Here is a 19143-nt window from a genome sequence, read left to right as displayed (position 1 = left end):
CATTCGCTCTCGGGTTTCCATTCATTTGTCCAGTTTGTTCATTCTTTCACATTTGATGGTCCCAACATCATGCAAAAGAACCAACATCAAGCGGTATTTTATATTATATGACAGTAAAAACCATAAAAAAAATTATTGCATCGCAGCGAAAGGCATATCGCGGGTGAGGATAAGATAGTCTGCCCCGTAGAAGTGAGTGAGTGTGGGGAACGCTCTGGCCTGGGACAAGTCCAATCCAGGCTCAGTAGATACCAGGTAGTTGGCACAGACTTCGAACCAGCTTCCTCGCAGGGTGGGAGCCAACATCTCGATGCCTTGGACTAGAGTGGAGTGCACAAAGGATAACACGTGTTCCTATACAACTTTTTGCATATCATCAACAGGGGGCGGCCGTTTAATTGAAGTTTGTGAAAAATAAGCGTGTGAATAGAAAGTCAGAAGATCAATAGGTTAGTGAAAACTGGGGTTTTATTCAGCCATTTATTTTCAGTATTACACCGACAATAATTTCGCGCCTCTGTAAACGGCCGTTGATACACTTGAAAACTCTTCTCTCCAAAGTGAAGGTTTGTAGCATTTGAAAGAAAAACATGACCAAAGAGACATTTTTATTACATTTAATCGTTGGTTTGTAACCAATTTACAACTTGAGTCGTACTTGTACATATATTTCAGTACTTGTACATAAGTTCCTTTGAATAAGTTATGTATGGCGAATTACTATGAAAAGCACGAATAATACAACAATAAACATTGTTCAGTTATCTGACAGTTATTTTCTTCTCCACGTACGGATAAAAAATAGGCGTTAATAGTGTCTTGATGATAACTGTCAGATGAGTACTCTGGTTATAAAACAAGCCTCAACTGCGACTGAGGCACTGTTCGAGTATTCTAAGAAAATCTACACTGCTAACTTTGAGTAACAAGTCCTCATGTATCTTCAACTAATTCACCTATAATAATGATTAAATACTACAATTTAATAACTTACATTTAACCATACTTAAACTAACTCGGCATAACATTGCCTACATTATTTGGGAACACTAAGTGGTGTTCCTTGTATTATACAGACGGAAGATTGGAGTCGTGACCGTTTCCTTGGTGATAACCAGGAGGTGTACTCTGTGAAGAAACAAAAATAGGTACAAAGTAACTGAACATGTGTCTACTGTTGTTGGATAACAATAAGGATAGTAATATTTTCTACCTGTGTAGAAAGTGAAAACGAAATTATTATCATGCCATAAATAAGTGCAATGTGCTAATGTTAGTATGAAACACGACTCAATAACAAATTGTGCTATCACAATGTCGAAGTATATATTCCGTCACGTACATGTACAAATAAATGGAAAAACAACACAGATAGCCTAACAAAAGGGTGCGATGACCTTGTGAATATCTTTTGCTGGTTACTCAAGAAAGTCTGTAATATGATGTAAATATATATGAGTGGTGTGTGTCGATGTCTTACCTGCCGTTGTGATGTGCCGTTCTGGAATGGAGTAAGGTTTGTAATGTGAGGCATCATCGATATTGAAGTTTTAACACTTTTCGAGCTCTTCCCAGTCTTAAGGCTGTTCTTGGCTGATGATTACAAACGAAACACAAAATTTAGTTAAAAAGTAGCTCATCTTACAAGAGTGTTAATAAGACTACTCAAACTCATAAACAATTCATCAAGTTAAAACAAAGAAAAACATAACCGTGAAGGAGGTTTGGATAGATTTTTTACGAATTTTTTTCTCCGTTTACTAGGTATATCAAACACAAGGGACAGTCGTTCATCGGCTATCCAAACACTACGAATTTTGTCACAAATACTCCACTGAGCGTCGTATTTTCAACTCTCTTCTCGGAGTTGGTATATCCCGATGAAACACTGTCTCTTGCGTTTGATATACTACATAAACACGAAGAGTAAGAACTACATAGATTATGCTACAATAATGTTATCTGAAATACATGAAGCACAACTTTTAACTTAAAACATTTGCTCGTGGATAATTGTCACGCGGGATTTTTTGGTGTTCTGCAGCAGAGAACAGGTTGTAAATATATAACATCTAGTAAAACTGCATAACAAATCAGTTTCAACTGAATAACACTACCAACAGAGCAACAATTTAAACAGTTCTTGTTTCTAATGGTTATCCTTTTTCTTTCTTGCAGAAGATCACCAAGACCAGAAAGCCGAGCACCAGTGCTGAGCCTACGACCGAGTTTAAATCTACTGCGGTTCTACCCTATGTCAAAGGAACAACTTAGACGCTGCCTACAACAACAAGGCGTACGCGCTGTTTTCAAGTCGGAAACTACATTAAGATCACACCTAGTACGGCCGAAAGACGACTAAGCAAGATGGCGTTGTTTACAGAATTCCCTGTGAGTGCGGCAAAGTTTACATCCGTGAGACTGGAAGACCTATGCAAGACAGGATCAAAGAACACGACCGGGACATCCGACTCGCCCGTATCCAGACCTCCGCCGTTTCAGAGCACACCCACAACACCGGACACTACCCGCTTTGGAACGAGGTAAAGTTTATTGATCGTGAACCACACTGGTACACACGCAGGGTCAAAGAGGCAATTCAGATAAGACTTCACTCTAACAATATCAACAGGGAAAGTGGAATTGAAATTCCCGAAGCATGGATGCCCACGATCAAAAAACACAACAACAGGAGAACTGTACGACAGCGGACCCCTGAGGGAACAACAGCACACCAGAACAGCGAGGATCGAAATGCACCAATCACAGCTGTAACCAACCAACCACAGCGCAGCAGCGTGCTTTATAAGGTTACACCTAACCAGTCGACCTTATCGCCTGATGAATACTAGCAGAGTGCAGTCGAAACGTCGCGATCTACATCACAAGTGACACTACGTCGTGGGGTACTTTATTATTAATCACTTAATCTTCCGGTCCTTTTCGTACTTGCCTTATCTGAAAACATCTCACTATACCTTTTATAGGAAATAACGATACATGTTATTAACGCGAATTTCATAAATTCGCGTTAATTTTATTGATGTTAATTAATATAAACACGTTTACTATAAGCATTTAACCAGAACTTTTCTTAAATTCGCGTTAATTTTATTACGCGTCAATTTTGTTCGCGTTGTTAAAATGCCTCGTTATATTCCTATAATAAGGTACTCCAGACTTAAACACAAACCATACCTTCAGCTCCTGGCACATCAGGTAAATGCGGAAACTCATTCTCTCCTCTCGGCCGTTCTCTTTCCTTTTCCTTGTCTTTATCACGTTTCTTTTTGTAGTTTGACTCTAATGATGATCTTTCGCCATGCCTGCTACCGAGGTCAAAATTACTTGAAGTTTTTTGCTCATAATAAGAGTCTGGTGTGGTATATAACGGCGTACTGTGATGATTAGGAGGAGGAACGCCTGTCTTTTTAGAGTATGACGGAGGCGTTTTCTTTACTTTACTGTCATTTACAACCCTGAAAAGTATATAAATATAACAGTTAGGCTTCGTTTTTCTCACGATTATCATAAGATATTAAATATAATCTCCAACACTCATTCCTATTGGCTATATTTCACCAGTTTTTCAAATCAACTGTGCAAACGTATTTCTTTTTTTTTTTATCATGGCCTTTGGCAACAAAAATGCACACTTTTCGTTGGTTATTTCCTAGTTTTGTAAAGCTGAAATAACGTTATTAATTGAAGTGATGGTGGATAGTGGGAGATTCTTCCTTGTTTCCCACAAGAGCAGGCTATATGAAGAGCAGTCTTTATATGGGCCGAAATATGCACGAATATTTGCCTACACGCAAATATTGCAAGAAGTAATCATGATATCTCTGAGGGCTTGGAGAATCAGAAAACGTTCCAGGAGAGATAAACATTTCACACAAGGCCACTCTATTTGGGAGACCTCTTTTCCAAGCCGTTAAAGTCAAAGCCTGACAAAAATATTTCTACTCGGCCTAAAACATTCAGCTATATTCAGGTTTATAGTGTAATGTGATGAAAATTGAACCTGAAAACGTAAAACACGAATTTTGTAAACTGCAGTGTAACATATCAGATATTTCTCGGTTTTGGCTGGGTCTTGTGTTTAGACCAATCAGTCACGAGAAAACTATTTGTCAGATTATTATAAAAGGATCGTAGGCAAAGGCAAATAATGTACTCATTTACCTGAAGGGAGGAGGACCAGGTGGAGACTCATGCCGAGGTCCAACCACGCCTAATCCAATGTTTGTCTTTGATAAACTTACAGTATGTGAACTGCCACCTTTCGTTGATGTTCCTGGTGAAGTTGTAACCGTACCGATTGAACCTTTTGACAGTGCTGCCCCAGGGGGCTCCTGCTGAGTGGACGAATTTTGTACAGTACTAGCACTTTGTATAGGCGACAACTGTTTCCCATGAGGGTGTCCAGTCACAAAAGTATCAAGTGACGGAGCAGCAGGTGCCGAAGGACCTGATGCGCCGTATAAAGATGTTGGTACGTTTGATGTGGAGGCTCCAGCAGTAGCATGCAGGATGTGTGGCGGTGAATTTGATTGCCGTGATGTTGCCGCTGCTGCTGCTGCTGCTGCACTGCTGTTAGCTCTTGTTGTAAAACAGAAGAACTTTGTGATGTTGATGGTAGAATAGAAGTCTTTTTACTCTGTTTATCAAAGCTTGTTGTTTCCTTGTGATCCTTGGGTTCTTTGTGCTTTTTAGATTCTTTTAGAACATCTTTTGCCTCTGATCGCTTTGATTCCTTGGCCTCCCTTGCTTCTCTGTCTCGTTGATCTTTCGCATCACGTTCCTGTACAAAGAAATTAAAACTTATGTTCTTTACCTCCATTTATGCGAGTAAGTAATCCTATGGCTGACAGTAAACCATGGCCATCTTTCACACAATTCATACTTGGTTATTGAGAACTTAGCCATGAAATTTAAAAACTATTTTTTTCTAACATCAGCAGCTTATACTTATGACATAATTTCAGCATTCTGATTGGCTAAGAGCATACCATTTACTTATCCCAAATAAAACAGAACAGAAAGTTTCAAATAGAGAGTTCATGATGTTTGATGACAAGGTCAGTTGTAACAGAGAGTATTAATAGTTATTCATGATAAAAAAAAATTGGACAGACATGATGTCCAACTATGGTTGGAATTTTGCTTGACATGCGATGGGCACATTTTGGTCAGCTATTTTCTGATGACCGACTGTTTTTGCAGTCCTGCTACAGTTACAACTACGAACTATAACATTTTTTTAATATATTATTAATACCTTTTCCTTTTTCTTTTTCCTTCTTGCTTTTTCTTCTGCAGTTTCATCTCTGGAATCATGCCGTCCACTGATTGACTTCAGAAGAGGATTATCTGCAGTTTCTCGGGTTATTTTTGCTTTAAGTTCTTGAGCAAACCTCTCACCAAAGTTATCTTTCTTAAAAAAGTCATGTTTTAGAAGTTGTGAACAATAAGGTCTTTCCCCAGGGTCCATTTTAAGACTCAGCTGGAAGAAAACATTCAAACAAAAGTTTTGCTTAAAATGTCTTTATAAATCATTATTAGTACACACTATAATATTTATTAAAAGTCTATAGGTTTTGTAGCATATTTTTGTGTGGTTTTGTGCTTTTTGGACCCCCTTATGCCCCCTTCCTATCGCATCAGTTGTAAGTGAATGGTGTTTTTTTGTGCAGTCAGATCTGTGCACTCTACATTTACTGCAAACATGCAGGGAACCTTTTTAATTGTGGCTAATCAAATTATAAGGAACATTAATACTAGTTTACAATCTAACCATTACCAGCAAGCAAGTGATATTTTGAAGCACAAATAAAAAATTGAGCATCAAAAAACAATGAGAATAACGCCTGCTGCACACCAAACTCACCTTCATTATGTCCATGGCAGCAGAAGAAACCCTGTGAAATCTTTTCTCAATGGGTTCTACTTCCTTTACTTCGGGTAACTTCATGCCAACAAACAAAGGATTTCTGTGGAAAATTTCTCTATGTCTGTTGGTAAGATTACCTGTACAAAACAGCAATATAATTGACTTGGTTAAAATGTTGTTTGAATTGGAAGACTTTTTAAATAAAACTGCAATGCACCCATCAATGTTAAGCTGAGGCTCGATGTAGTTTTTTTAGACTGGGTGGTTGTTTTGAAAAAAAAACGAGCACACCCTTACTACATAGCGCCGGAAGTTCTCTTCAATAAACATAATAAGCGAAGACTTTCTACTAACTCTTCTTTTAATTTACAGGTAGAAAAGTGTCAGTCTGAAAGCTTGGAAACGCCAATGGGCTATGGTAACCTGTGACAAAGTGGAGAGTCATATCATATGGTGATTGGCAAATGAATTGCTTCCTATAATTTAATTTTCAAACAACCACCCTTCGGCTAAAAACTACTCGAGCCTCCTTAAGCTACAGGTGGGAAAGGCTGGTCATAGGCAGAGGATTTTATTTGATGATTTTTGTAAAGGTCAAATGAACAGAAATTTAAAAATGCCTTTTTAACCAACCAAACACTAAAACCATCCATAATTAAGTGAAATAAAAGATAAATTTTGCTTCCCGAGCCTTAAATGGCGTATTACAGCAAAAAATACAAAGATTTCCGAAGGCTTCATGAAAACGTTTTTGAATGACCAAGCACTGAAATGGAAGAAATGGAACAAGTTTGTGACATCATATATAATTGGTGTTTTTGAAGACGACCACAGACAGATTCCACAGACCGCACTGGTTATCAAAGATCGATTATCATAACGTCTGGTAAAAAATGAATTTGTATTTAACCTGAGAATTTCGCGATTTTACAGATGTATTCTGGGTACATATATTATCACTTTTAGAGCAAGCTTTTGCTGAATATTTATTAAAAGGAAGAGTTCAACCCCAAATATAAAAAAGCAAAAGCAAAAATAAGCTGTCATTGCTCGCGTTGTCCAAAATACGTAGAATTTGGTTTGGTTCTTTGATCTACAATATTCAAATTAAATTTGAATGTTCGAAATGAATAATGTAATCTGTTCGCTGTTAATCAAAACTGTTCTGGAATTCTAAGGAAAAAAAAAAAAAAAAAAAAAAAAAAAAAAAAAATATAAAATAAACTAATCAGAACAGAATTGGTCTGCGGTAGTCTTCAAAAACACCATATTATTTCCGACAATTTTCTGACAATATTTCCAGGCCTCTACAATTAAAAAAAGCATTTTTCAATGTGTAACATCTCTGCGATGCAATGTCTGATTACTTTGAAACTTAGGATATGTTTAATTGGCTCTTAATAAGCACATGGGCATTTCATTTGACCTTTAATGTCCTACCCCAGGGCATTTGTGGATGTCAAAACAGCCACTAAAATATTATGTTATGTAAATAAAATGTGTAAGAATTCAACATAAAATCTAATAGCCAAACAGAGTATAATTATTGCAGCCAAATCCTCCAGCTATGCCTAGCCAGCCGCAACCCCACCCCCCTCCCTATCCCATGCCTGAACACTGATAGGTGTAAAGTCTAACCTCACCTTAGCATTACATGTAATTAAATAAATTAATTAAAAATACATGTAACAATTTAAAAAGTGTCAATTTGCATTATCGTGAATAAAAACTGTGGAGCTCGACACAATTCAGCAAATGTTGAAAAACAATATGTGTTAACTTTAAGAAATTCTCAATAAATTTTAACAGTAAGCTACATTATAAAAGACAAATTATACAATCAAAGTTCTTTTGGCCAAGAATTTTATGAGTGATACCAATGATGTTTGCTCTATAAAGTATGTTTCTTACCAATCTTGGTAATGATGTGATAAAGTTGGTCAATATCTGAATCGCCTGGAAACAGTGGCTCTCCAGTGAGCATCTCAGCTAATAAACAACCTACTGCCCACACATCTACGGCTCTATATTTAACAATAAAACAGAATAATATTACATGTCATGTATCAAAACCTTGCAGACATTTAATAGTGTAATCACAATACGAACATTAGAAGTAGGATAAAATTTAAAAAATTAACTGCCCATTTAAAGGCAATAACTGTTTAAGAAAAGTCTTGTTAAGAAGATGATAGACCGTAAAAATAGTGATAATCATCTGATTAAAGAGTCAGAGCGCACTTGGTCTATTATTAACTATCATACGTCCACATATGTTGACATACCTGCATATCATAATGAAAACATTAACAGAGTGGTGATGTTACAAATATGAGCTCGCCTTCAGATGCTTATTTTGGATTTGATGTATTTTTTACCTGCCGTATTTAGTATCTCCTACAAGTAATTCAGGAGCTCTGTACCATCTGGTAGCTACATAATCTGTGTAAACTTCACCTGGGCCAGTAGCTGCAGAGAAAAACACTAGGATCAGCAATGTCGATTTCATCAAGTTCATTTATTATTGCAGTATGCAGGACGCGTGTCACATATCATCCTAGTAAATGATAAAATGGCCCAGCTCACAACGAGTCTCTCGTAGCTCAGTTGGGAAAATTAGAGCGCCCAACCGGTATCTGGGAGGCCATGGGTTCGATTCCCATCGGGGACTCCAAGAGATTTTTCTTTGTCCCATGCTCACTTGTCATGTAGAACATCTTATCTTTAATTATTTATTACCGAGCTTAAAATTTACCATCTTTATTATTTACTACAAAAACTTGATGAATTCGACATTGCGGATCCTAGCAGTATGCAGGACGCGTGTCACATATCAACCTAGTAAAATGGCCCAGCTCACAACGAGTCTCTCGTAGCTCAGTTGGTTAGAGCACCCAACCGGTATCTGGGAGGCCATGGGTTTGATTCCCGTCGGGGACTCAGATTTTTTCTTTGTCCCATGCTCGTGTCATGTAGAACATCTTATCTTTATTATTTATTACCGAGCTTAAAATTTACCACCTTTATTATTTACTACAAAAACTTGATGAATTCGACATTGCTGATCCTAGCAGTATGCAGGACGCGTGTCACATATCAATCTAGTAAAATGGCCCAGCTCACAATGAGTCTCTCGTAGCTCAGGTGGTTAGAGCGCCCAACCGGTATCTGGGAGGCCATGGGTTCGATTCCCGTCGGGGACTCAGAATTTTTCTTTGTCCCATGCTCGTATCATGTAGAACATCTTATCTTTATTACTTTTTGTGTTTTGCTGCAGCCGCAATGGCTGCAAGCAAAACACATTGAGAGCTGAAGTTTGTGCCGTAAGGTGTAAGGTGTAAGTGCCGTAAGGTGTAAGTGCCGTAACAGAGGAGAAATCTGAACTACCGATGTCAATCAAATCCATGAACAAACAAAATCGAAACCAATGAACCGTAGCGCTGATCGCATTCGAAGTTACGGGCCAAAGTATTCGAACGCAAACCACGTTGGACACGTTGGAAAACAGAAAACCGATTTAAAAGTATATCGCATTGGGAAAGAAAACAAACTGTGGCGCGACCACTCCAGTTTTATGAGAAAATTATTCTGCAGTTTTCATCATTTACGAAAAGAGCGAAGACTTGGAACCTCGCCGAAGGTCATAAATATTTTCTCCAAAGGACCGGTTAGTGCACAGTTTGTAAACTTTCGCTTTGAAAATAAACTTACCCTCACCTTGTCTACACTGTCTACAGCATACTAGTACTGTATTAACTCTGAACTTCATATTTTAAAATAAAATGTATGAACGTGTAACTTGTCACGCAAAGACAGCTGGAAAGGAATATACCATGCTGGTAGGCTGCACCGCTAATTGTAGCTGTATTCGAGCTATATAAAAGACAGCTAGAAACGAATTAATACTAGTAACATCACAATGGGAAAGAAACTTATTCAGTGGTGCACACCGTCGAAAACAAAGAAATATTAAAGGAAGTTCTCATTCACCAGATTCACTGCATCAGATGCAACATTCGTCAGTTCGTGTTTAAATGCGTGGCGACCAGTTTGTTTACTAGTTATTAAAAAATAATACGGTCTTCATTTAATAAACAGTTCATCCTTAAATTTCAGCTTTTCTACGACTGACAGGTAGGTACTATAGTATAAGCCCCGCTAAAATAGCTGGAAAAGGAAAGTTTTTTGAAAAATGAATTTTTGACTGCCAGACGCGCTGGCGCCACATGTTTATTTTGTGAAGATTAATTAAACGCCGTGAAAAATAGAATTTGATGTCCAGCGAGCCACTGCATCTTCGGCTACGCAGTCCTCAGTGAATCCTCCAACTTCACAAATTTCTAAAACTTTAAGAAAACGAACTTTCGCAGAATCAAAAATTGGTCCTTATCGATCTTCCGATCTTGTTGTGAAGACACTGAAATTCGACGAGTGTTCATGCGTGAAGGGATGACTGACGAATGATAATAATTATTTGTAAACTTTCGCTTTCAAAATGAACTTTGCGTTACGTTCAACGCCGTCTTTCTGTTGTTGTACGCCGGTGCGCGTGCGATTATTTATAATTTCTGAATTTTGCATATTTAACTCAGGGTGACACAACAAGTTTGTTAAGAGTTAGTTGTTCCAGTGTTTAATTTGGGTGAAAGTGGTTAAAGAACCACTGTCTTGTCACTAATAAATATATCACATTGAGTTCTTATAAGGTCAATAGATTCTGTCTTTTTCGTTGTTGTTAAAACGCTACCATTGTGACAATGATTCCAAATACAACTAACGGTAACCAGTGAGATAACGCCACTAAAAGAATCACATTGAGTTCATTGAGATTTTTTTATAATGTTAAGAGTTACTGTTTTTTATCAAAGAGACAATCATGTCAGACATTACGTTAACTTACTAGTAATTAAATTATGTTTGCTGTCTTTGATTTCAACATAACATTGATCAGTAAAATTATCAGGATTGAATTAACACAAAGTGACTACAATATAGTGCAATTATTAACCTGCACACAAGTGACAGACAATAAAAGACGTTGGATTTCAATCTCGACTCACTTGTCTTTCATCAACATGTTCCCTAAGACTTTGCTCTAGCAGCAAAACACATGGACCCATTGGGGCCCTATTTTTTATTATTGTTCTCTACGTACCACAATAATTAACCACAACACTTTTTATGAAATCTAATTATTTATAAAGGTACTCACATTACTCACAGTAGACATTTTCTCTTGCAAAGTTAAATAAGGTGCATATATATATTTTGTGTACGAATCAATTTAATTTCCATTATTTTAACCATAACTGAGTAACCCAGTATGGTATATTAACATCATTTAGCCAATTCAGTCAAAATATTAGAAAATGTTACTGGAAAACTCTATTAATATAAATTTCAGCAAGTACATGTAGATCAATCTGGATTACCTGAATCAGAAACAAATTAACTAAAAGGTACCGTAGCTAGTTAAACTTTCCATAAGCAGACAATCTTGGCACCCAAAACACATGTGGATTTACATGTACTGTAATGTCAGGGGCGGCGGAGCAATTTTAATTTCCAAGTGGGGGGCTGACTAGTGACTTGAAGGGTGGGGGCTTAAAAGACCCTTTCCTTAATAAGTATTTATTTTTTCTGAAATTCTGGGGGGGGGCTAAAGCCCCCCAGCCCCCCCCCTGCTCCGCCGTCCCTGAATGATTTGATTAAGTGCCCTCCGACGATAAGCGCCCTCTTCGGAATAAGCGCCCCATTCGAATGTGTTTTTGTCAATAGGCGCTCTTATTCTTATAAGCGCCCCTATTGTGCATAACTCCCCCTACTAAAGTCATAGACATTGAACAGATAAACTCAGTATATAACAGTATATAAACTGTACATTGCACAAGTCTGATCTGACAGTGTGCACACTAGGTGTGCAGTACTATACTGTACATGAATAACACTCACCTAAAGTTCTGGCAAATCCAAAGTCACACAGCTTAACTACACCAGACTTGGACACCAAAATGTTCTCTGGTTTTACATCTCTGTGAATAATCTATAAAAGAAATTAAAATGGTCAATCTTCAAATGGTACTTTCCTTTTCAATAAAAACAATGATAATATAAATTGCACAATGTCAATGAAAAGTGTTAAATTGAATGTAAATTACATTTAATGCTGCCAAAGAAACATTTTGGTTCAGTCTTTTTAAATACATTTTTTTAATCCTTTGGTGATTTGCTAAGAAGCTATGTAATGTTGGACAGAAGTCATCGCAAGAACATTGTACAACAGTCTAACTTTCTGACCATTTAATGTGAAATTACAGCACATATACAAATTATGTAGATCAGTCTATGAAAACCAGTGTAAAATACTTACATTATGATTATGGCAGAACTCAATGGCCCTCAGTACTTGCCATAACACCTTGCGGACAGTGTTCTCATCCAGGCCATTAGGGTATCTCTCAAGTTCATCAAGCACTGTATGATCAACAAACTCAAACACAAGGAACAGTCGCTTCTTACGACGGAAAACCTCTATCAAATTAACAAGGTTGTCATGTCGTAATTGCTGAAAAGGAAAAAAAAAAGAACATTTGTTGACGATGCTTTTTATCAGTAGAAACCTAACTACTATGAATCAAAGTCTCTTCGAGATATCGACGTTTCTGCATGAAGTATGAGTCGAAGGTTTATCCTGTGCATTGTTCTTCGAACTTATCATTACAGTTTCTTTGTAGTTTAGTTTAACAATTTCCTATCTTCGCGGAGGAAATGCAGCCATATAATTTTGTCAAAAATGGCTCGTCCGCGCCGGGTATTTATACACATATATTCCTTAACATTACACAAATAAACAGTGCAAATTTCACCGAGATCTAACAATTCTATACTTTAAAATTGCAAGGACCTTTCGAGGCAGTCGATTACGGCAGCGAAATTAGCAAATGAAACAGCAAAATATGCGTTTGACGCTTTGTTTTTGCGACGCCATATTTGAATTGTTATAGGTAGACCGCTGTTCATTGTGTTCAAGGCCATATCGTTACCATTGCTCCACGAAAAAGCACGAAAAAAAATATGGATATTTCCGACTACAGTCGGAGAAAAAATTGCGCATATAATTGCGGCGTAAACAAATCGTTACACTCAAGCTGCGTTTTGTCTAGGCTCTGCGAGGGTCGGATATCAAGACCCAGGATTAAACAAAAGCCATATATACATGTACAGTGAATGCTTTCGAATAATATTTGAAGATGAAATACGAAAGAGTTTTGCTGTCTTTGACTGAAATTCCACTCGAACTGCGTAGATACGATCGCATGTTTTAAAGCCGATTCATGCAACATTGCTGTCAACGCGAGGTCTCGTCCCTAACGACCTAGGCTGATGACGAAATAGAATGGCGCTTGCATGTAGCGACCAAATTTGGCCTAATTTTAAACCGCTCCTAAGCTAAAAGAAGCCCCCATCTCTTGCATTTGTTTTAACTTCAATAATATCTTTGTTTTTTGGTATGGTTTATTTTTGACGTTTGTAATTTTTAAACGATGTAAGTGCTAGTGATTATTTATTCGTGTTTTAGTTACGCAATCCATTGTTTGTGCGACGCTTTTTATAGATCGCCTTTCAGACACACGTGCGTTGAGATAAGAAAGCTGACATGTCACTTTTAAAATTGTTATATAACGTTTGTAAATGTGACAAGTCACGTTTTTTCCACGAGATCGCAAGTGATCACCCACAGCGGAAAGTAATCCCTTGAGAAATTAAAACAGTCCCTTGAGAAATTAAAAAAGTCCCTTGAGAGTTTACAAATATGTGGTTCCAAATTTTGTCCACATAACCCCTATTCTACGTTAAATTTTAAGCTTGTAAACAAGCAAAAACGTCGAAAAAATTGCATGTACCTTCCAAAACTGGCCAACATTGTTCCAAATTTTTTTTGCCTTACAGCTAATATGAGTTAATCTAGGATGATCTTCCTTTACAACCCTTCAAGTTTATTTTTTTTAAGTGGCCATTTGGCCACTGACTGCTCAAGTTTGGTTACCAGTGAAAAATTTTAGTAGCTAAATTAAGCTCACGCTTTCAATCCTTCTTAATTTTAGTTGCCAAGCAGGCAACTTCGGTTTCTATATAGTCGATAGCGCCAAAATTTTAGTCGCCATGGCAACTAAAATGGTCTAAACTTGAAGGGTTGCTTTATACAAAACCTTCTATGGAAATTGTGTAAATAACATTTGACACAGAAATGGAGTGCTGGTCAGAAGATGTTAACAGAGCTGAGATATAGAAACAGTGTCATGAAGAGATACGGAAAATTCACAGGTTCGTCAAAACAAAAACTGAAAGTAATGTTGTTTTGCATTAGACAATTTTATAACCTTTCATTTTTCAGGGCTCAAAATAACAGCCGGTCAAAGGACGATGTCCGGCGAAAATGACGATTTGTCCGGACAAAATTTTGGTTTGGCGGTCATTTTGACCGGTCACGTACACGTCCTTCAAATAAATAACACACACAAAAAGATTTATTCGCAGTATTTCTTGAAATTTTACAGTAAAATTTTAAAATATCAAAGCAGCTTGCAGTCACAAATACAGATGAGACGGTTACGCTCTGCGGATTTGTTACAGGTTTGCTTAAAAAAATAACAGGAAACATCGACGTCTCTAAATACGCTAAACAGACAACAATGAACATCGCATCAATCAACATCTGCTATTAACACGCATACATGTACGCAATTAAGCCCAGGTCAAACAAGCATGAGAGTTAATGAGAGTCGACTCTCATGAAAGTTTTGATCAACTCTCATCGACCTTCATCAACTTGGGCTAAACGAGAACAAGAGTCCATCAAACTCTCGTCGACTCTCGTAGAAAAATTGCGCACGTTTAAAGTCAATGAGAGCGCATGAGAGTCTATGAGAGTGCATGAGCGTTCCAAGCCAAACGAGAGTGACAGTTTGGACTCTCATCAACTCTCATCCTCGTTTGGCCCGGGCTTTACGTACGCAGGCGGCCGAGAAAAAATAGCGCTCGTTAGTGGATTTAAAAAAACTATATGCACCTTTAGAAAGTACAAGTTTGTAGCGTGTTTTTTACCAGTAAGATCATGAAAAATAATAAAATCATTAAACACTTTGAATGTTAAGTCAGTTTACTTTGGCCGCCCGCTTTGCGAAGCTTGTTGCAAATTACGTTGCGAATTTGCGAATCAAGTTGCAAACTTCGATACAAAGTTCCCAACCTCGGCCAAGGAAAACTGGAATCAACTGTAATCCCCTAGCTTGAAATGGGATATTGGTATCGCATGATACAGAAAAGATATCTAAAAGTCGAGGACGTGAATCCTTTTTACTGGACACAGTTGACATGAACTGAGCCGTTGGGGTTTCCTTTCTTCCTACATGCCGAGCAAAGGCAAAGTTATCTCACTTTAATCAAAACTATAACAAAATTCTCGAACGTGATTGGTTATCAGCAGCCCGATTTGAGCACTAATAGGACAGTGTACGCGTGACGCTTGTAATTGGACAGTGTAATAGGACAGGGTACGCGTCATGCCTGTGTAATTGGACAGTACGCGTCATTTTGCGCGCGCTGTTGTGCATTTCGTGGAGTAAACAGTTATGTTTTTCAATATTTTTAAAGGCGTTTAACCATTTAACCAAATATTAGTTTAATTTGTTTCTCAAATTTTGTCATAGTTTTGATTAATTGGTAACTGGACTTTGTGTCATCCAATTCTGTCTGTAATCATACTCGTGATTAAACAAATCGGACTCCCGCTTCGCGGTCGTCCGATTTTGTTAATCACTCGTATGATTACAGACCGAATTGGACTCCACTCAGTCCTATTACCATTATGTATCATGGGCATATGTCCTATTACTATTTAGTGTTCGGTAGTAAAAACCAGTAAAGTGCTTACAACCAAGATCGCCTCCACCTGTAAGTCGTTAAATAATGTAAAACTATGCAGAGTAACATAACATTACGGCTACTGAGCATTTTGTTTTGTAGGGTAGAACGCAGAAGAAATAGAAATTCAAAAAGCGAACATAATAAAATGACACTTTTAGCGATCAAAACATTTAAGCTTATACTTGTTAACAACGAGTGTTTTAGCTTATGAGGCGAAATTTTTGGCAGAATAGGCTATTGCTTCAAAGTAAATACTCAATATTTTGACCGGTCAAAAACGAGACATGACCGAGCAAAGATTGCATCATGACCGGTCAGTATCCAAAAATTATTTTGAGCCCTGTTTTTTGATATAAAAGTTATAAGGTATATGTGATAATCCAGAGGTGGTGTATGGTAACCTTAAAAGATGATCTTGCGCCACCCATATTGGACCAGCTCTATAGTATACTGCGTTGCTAGGCTATGTCAGGAATGTTTGATGTTATTGAAGGCTCCCTTTATTATAATTGTGAAACGTCATTGCTTCTGCATGCATTGCATGCTATTAATTTCCAATTATAGTTAACATGCAGCACATGTAAGTCTAAGGACTGAGCTGATAAGACAGTAATGAATTAAAAATAATAACAAATTAATTTTTGCAAACTGGAACTTTGTATGTGCAAGTGCACTTGGCCCTGCATTTAAGACTTCTGCAATGAAGTCCTTTTCAAAAATTAAAACAATAATGGCATGTAGCATTTTAATGTCTTGACTAACGAGTATTAGTTAAACTACACAACAAATAATAAATGGAAAAATATTATTGGTAAATTCCAACATGCAATTTTTATAACGACCAGTAGATTGTGTGCAGTGATAATGCCCTTCTGGCATAACCTGTGAAATATTTACACCTCATGAAACAGTTATTGTCTATTAAATATGGCATTTTACTTTTATGAGGCAGGCCTTTAGGCAAGCAAGATAACTTTAACTGCGATAATATTTAAAATGGAAATTACCGAAATTAATTTTTATAAAAAAAATATTTTTAGGTACAGAATATGAATAGTGTCTATGAGAAAATAAATAAAAAAATTGGAAGCTTTGTTGTTTAAATTATGATTTACACTGTAAAAGAAAGTGCCATGGCTAATATCAGTCCCCGACTTCCAAATTTCTACAAAATTTAATGGGGTAATATTAAACACCCCAAAAGAAGTGCTTAATATATAGTTGTTACCTAATCAAGGACTGTTTGGCACTCAAAATATTGGCTGTAGAATATTTTAAAAAAACTTGGAAACATATGATGATAGTGTATTGTTTTGAAAGTTTCGGTAGGTGATAAAGATGAAGCGCTAGAAAGAAAGAAACGGAAATTTTTATAGCAATGTGATGTTGTTTACAGTTTAATTTCAGGTGAACGCAGGGGAAAATGGATTATTAATGACTCTCGCAGTGGGAATGAAAACCATGTTGATGTGATTTAATTAGTACGAGACGATCTACCACCGAGAACTCTAAAACTTCAACATTGCATCAAGTTAAAACGGAACGCTAGCAGCTTTGCAAAACTCTAATTGATTTGAGAATAACAACAAACAAAATTCCTCTTGCATCATAAGAATTTGTAAAATTTGCAATCGGTCTAAAAAAATAAAGTATCGCACATTTTGCCAATACTGTTTAACCAAACCCAAATCATTATTTAAAATATAACTTCGTAAACAAACTACTTTTTGTAAAGCAGTTAAAAGTATGAACGTCGTGACCGACTGTAAACAATCTACAGTATTTTAAACGAATTTGGCATTTTGAATGTACATGTATACTCTTACCGTAAACATATACACAGAGTAAACATCGGAGCTAATGTCCAAAACTCACCTTTAGCATTCTTATTTCCCTCAGTGCTATCTTCCTGACCATTTTATCGTCTTCAGACTCGATAAATTTCTTAATCGCCACAACTTGGTTCGATTCTTTGTGCCTGCATTTCATCACCATACCGTACGAGCCTTCCCCGACTAAACCTAAATTCTCGTACTTTTCCATCGAATAATATCAAGTTATTTCCATGCACGTTCGGTGAGATGTTCAGTTATATATCTTAACAAGAACGAAAAGAGGAACTGAAGAAAATGAGCATTCCAAAGCTTCCAAGGCGGCAGAAAACGAGCGAGGAATAATCCAGTCAAAGAGAAATGCTACAAGGCGCCAAGATTTTCGATTTTCAAACAACACTTCAAGAAACCTTGTCTGTGATCGCCTTTCCTTTCTCGAGCTTCTTTCAGCAACGTAAACTCTTCATCCCTTCAAGAGTCCATTGTTCTTCTTTCAAACTTTCATCCGCGTTCTACATCCAAAGGACAAACTCTTTCTACAGCTGTAATAGTGAAAACGTGTAGTAACGCACAATGGAAAACAATGCCAGGGATGTCACAATCGAAATAAATTTCTCCAGCTAAGACTTCCCTTGACAGAACAAAATAAATGCTAGTTCAATAATGGAATCGACCTTAAAAACTGTACATCCAACTTGTAGTATCAACGTTGTTTTCCAAAGAGGCAGCTTTCCCACAAACACAGCACAGATGTTTGGTATCTCCAAATAAACGACGGCGCAAAAACTGATCGTAGTACTACAATTTTTTCTCATTCACTTTCTAAATAATTTTTCTAATGATCATCCATTGGTAATTTCCTTTTGCTCCTTTAGGTACAAACACGTTTGATCAGGGATTAAGTACGAACGAAAACAGTGAAGAATATGAGCAGTCTCTTTACCGATCACAACCTTTCCGCCATGACGATGTTTCCAAGTTCCTCGGCATGACCCCTCGACATGGCTCTTTTTTCAGTGTTGCCATAGTAATCACATTGTTTATCAATCGCTCGTGCCAGTCTTCCTTTATGGTTTGCTTCCACACCGTACAGATACAAGGTTTTGGAGGGGGGGAGAGGTGGGGTATGAAAAATATTGAAAAAAAAATTGTTTTCAGGGCCTAGAAAGACAAAATAAATTGTTTGCAAACATATAGTCCATGGGCTCAAACCAGCAGCCCCCAAAATTAGGCATTTGGTACTATTCGGAGGGACAAATTTCATATCATATATTTTCGAATCCTTGAACATTTTAGTTCATTTTGGCATGTGATAGCAATTCCAGAATAGTAGCTTTCTTGCTTGAATCACGTAATTTCTGACTTCATCTTTCCAAAATCAATGTTGCATTTTAATGCTCGAAGTTGCCGTTCCCAGACTATGGAATGCGCTTCCAAAGAAACTTAAACTTATTAAATCACTTGACGTTTTTAAAAAAGAACTTAAAACAT

General features: G+C 37.2%; 1 pseudogene across 1 annotated transcript; it reads right to left on the bottom strand.

Moving 5' to 3' along the window:
* Positions 1-603: 603 nt before the first annotated feature.
* LOC144653074 (uncharacterized) lies at positions 604-18682 on the bottom strand (annotated as a pseudogene). The gene is made up of 11 exons (XR_013570663.1): positions 17696-18682; positions 12264-12458; positions 11846-11936; positions 8272-8362; positions 7805-7917; positions 5891-6030; positions 5282-5506; positions 4186-4804; positions 3199-3479; positions 1481-1593; positions 604-1128 (listed from the first exon to the last, which is right to left on the bottom strand). The product of XR_013570663.1 is annotated as an uncharacterized LOC144653074 (transcript).
* Positions 18683-19143: the final 461 nt, after the last annotated feature.

The sequence above is a fragment of the Oculina patagonica genome, chromosome 5 (assembly GCF_052425735.1).
Source record: "Oculina patagonica isolate OP01 chromosome 5, crgOcupat, whole genome shotgun sequence".
Lineage (NCBI taxonomy): Eukaryota > Metazoa > Cnidaria > Anthozoa > Scleractinia > Oculinidae > Oculina > Oculina patagonica.
The sequence above is the reverse complement of the archived record's forward strand: the minus strand, read 5'-3'. Positions and strand labels throughout refer to the sequence as shown.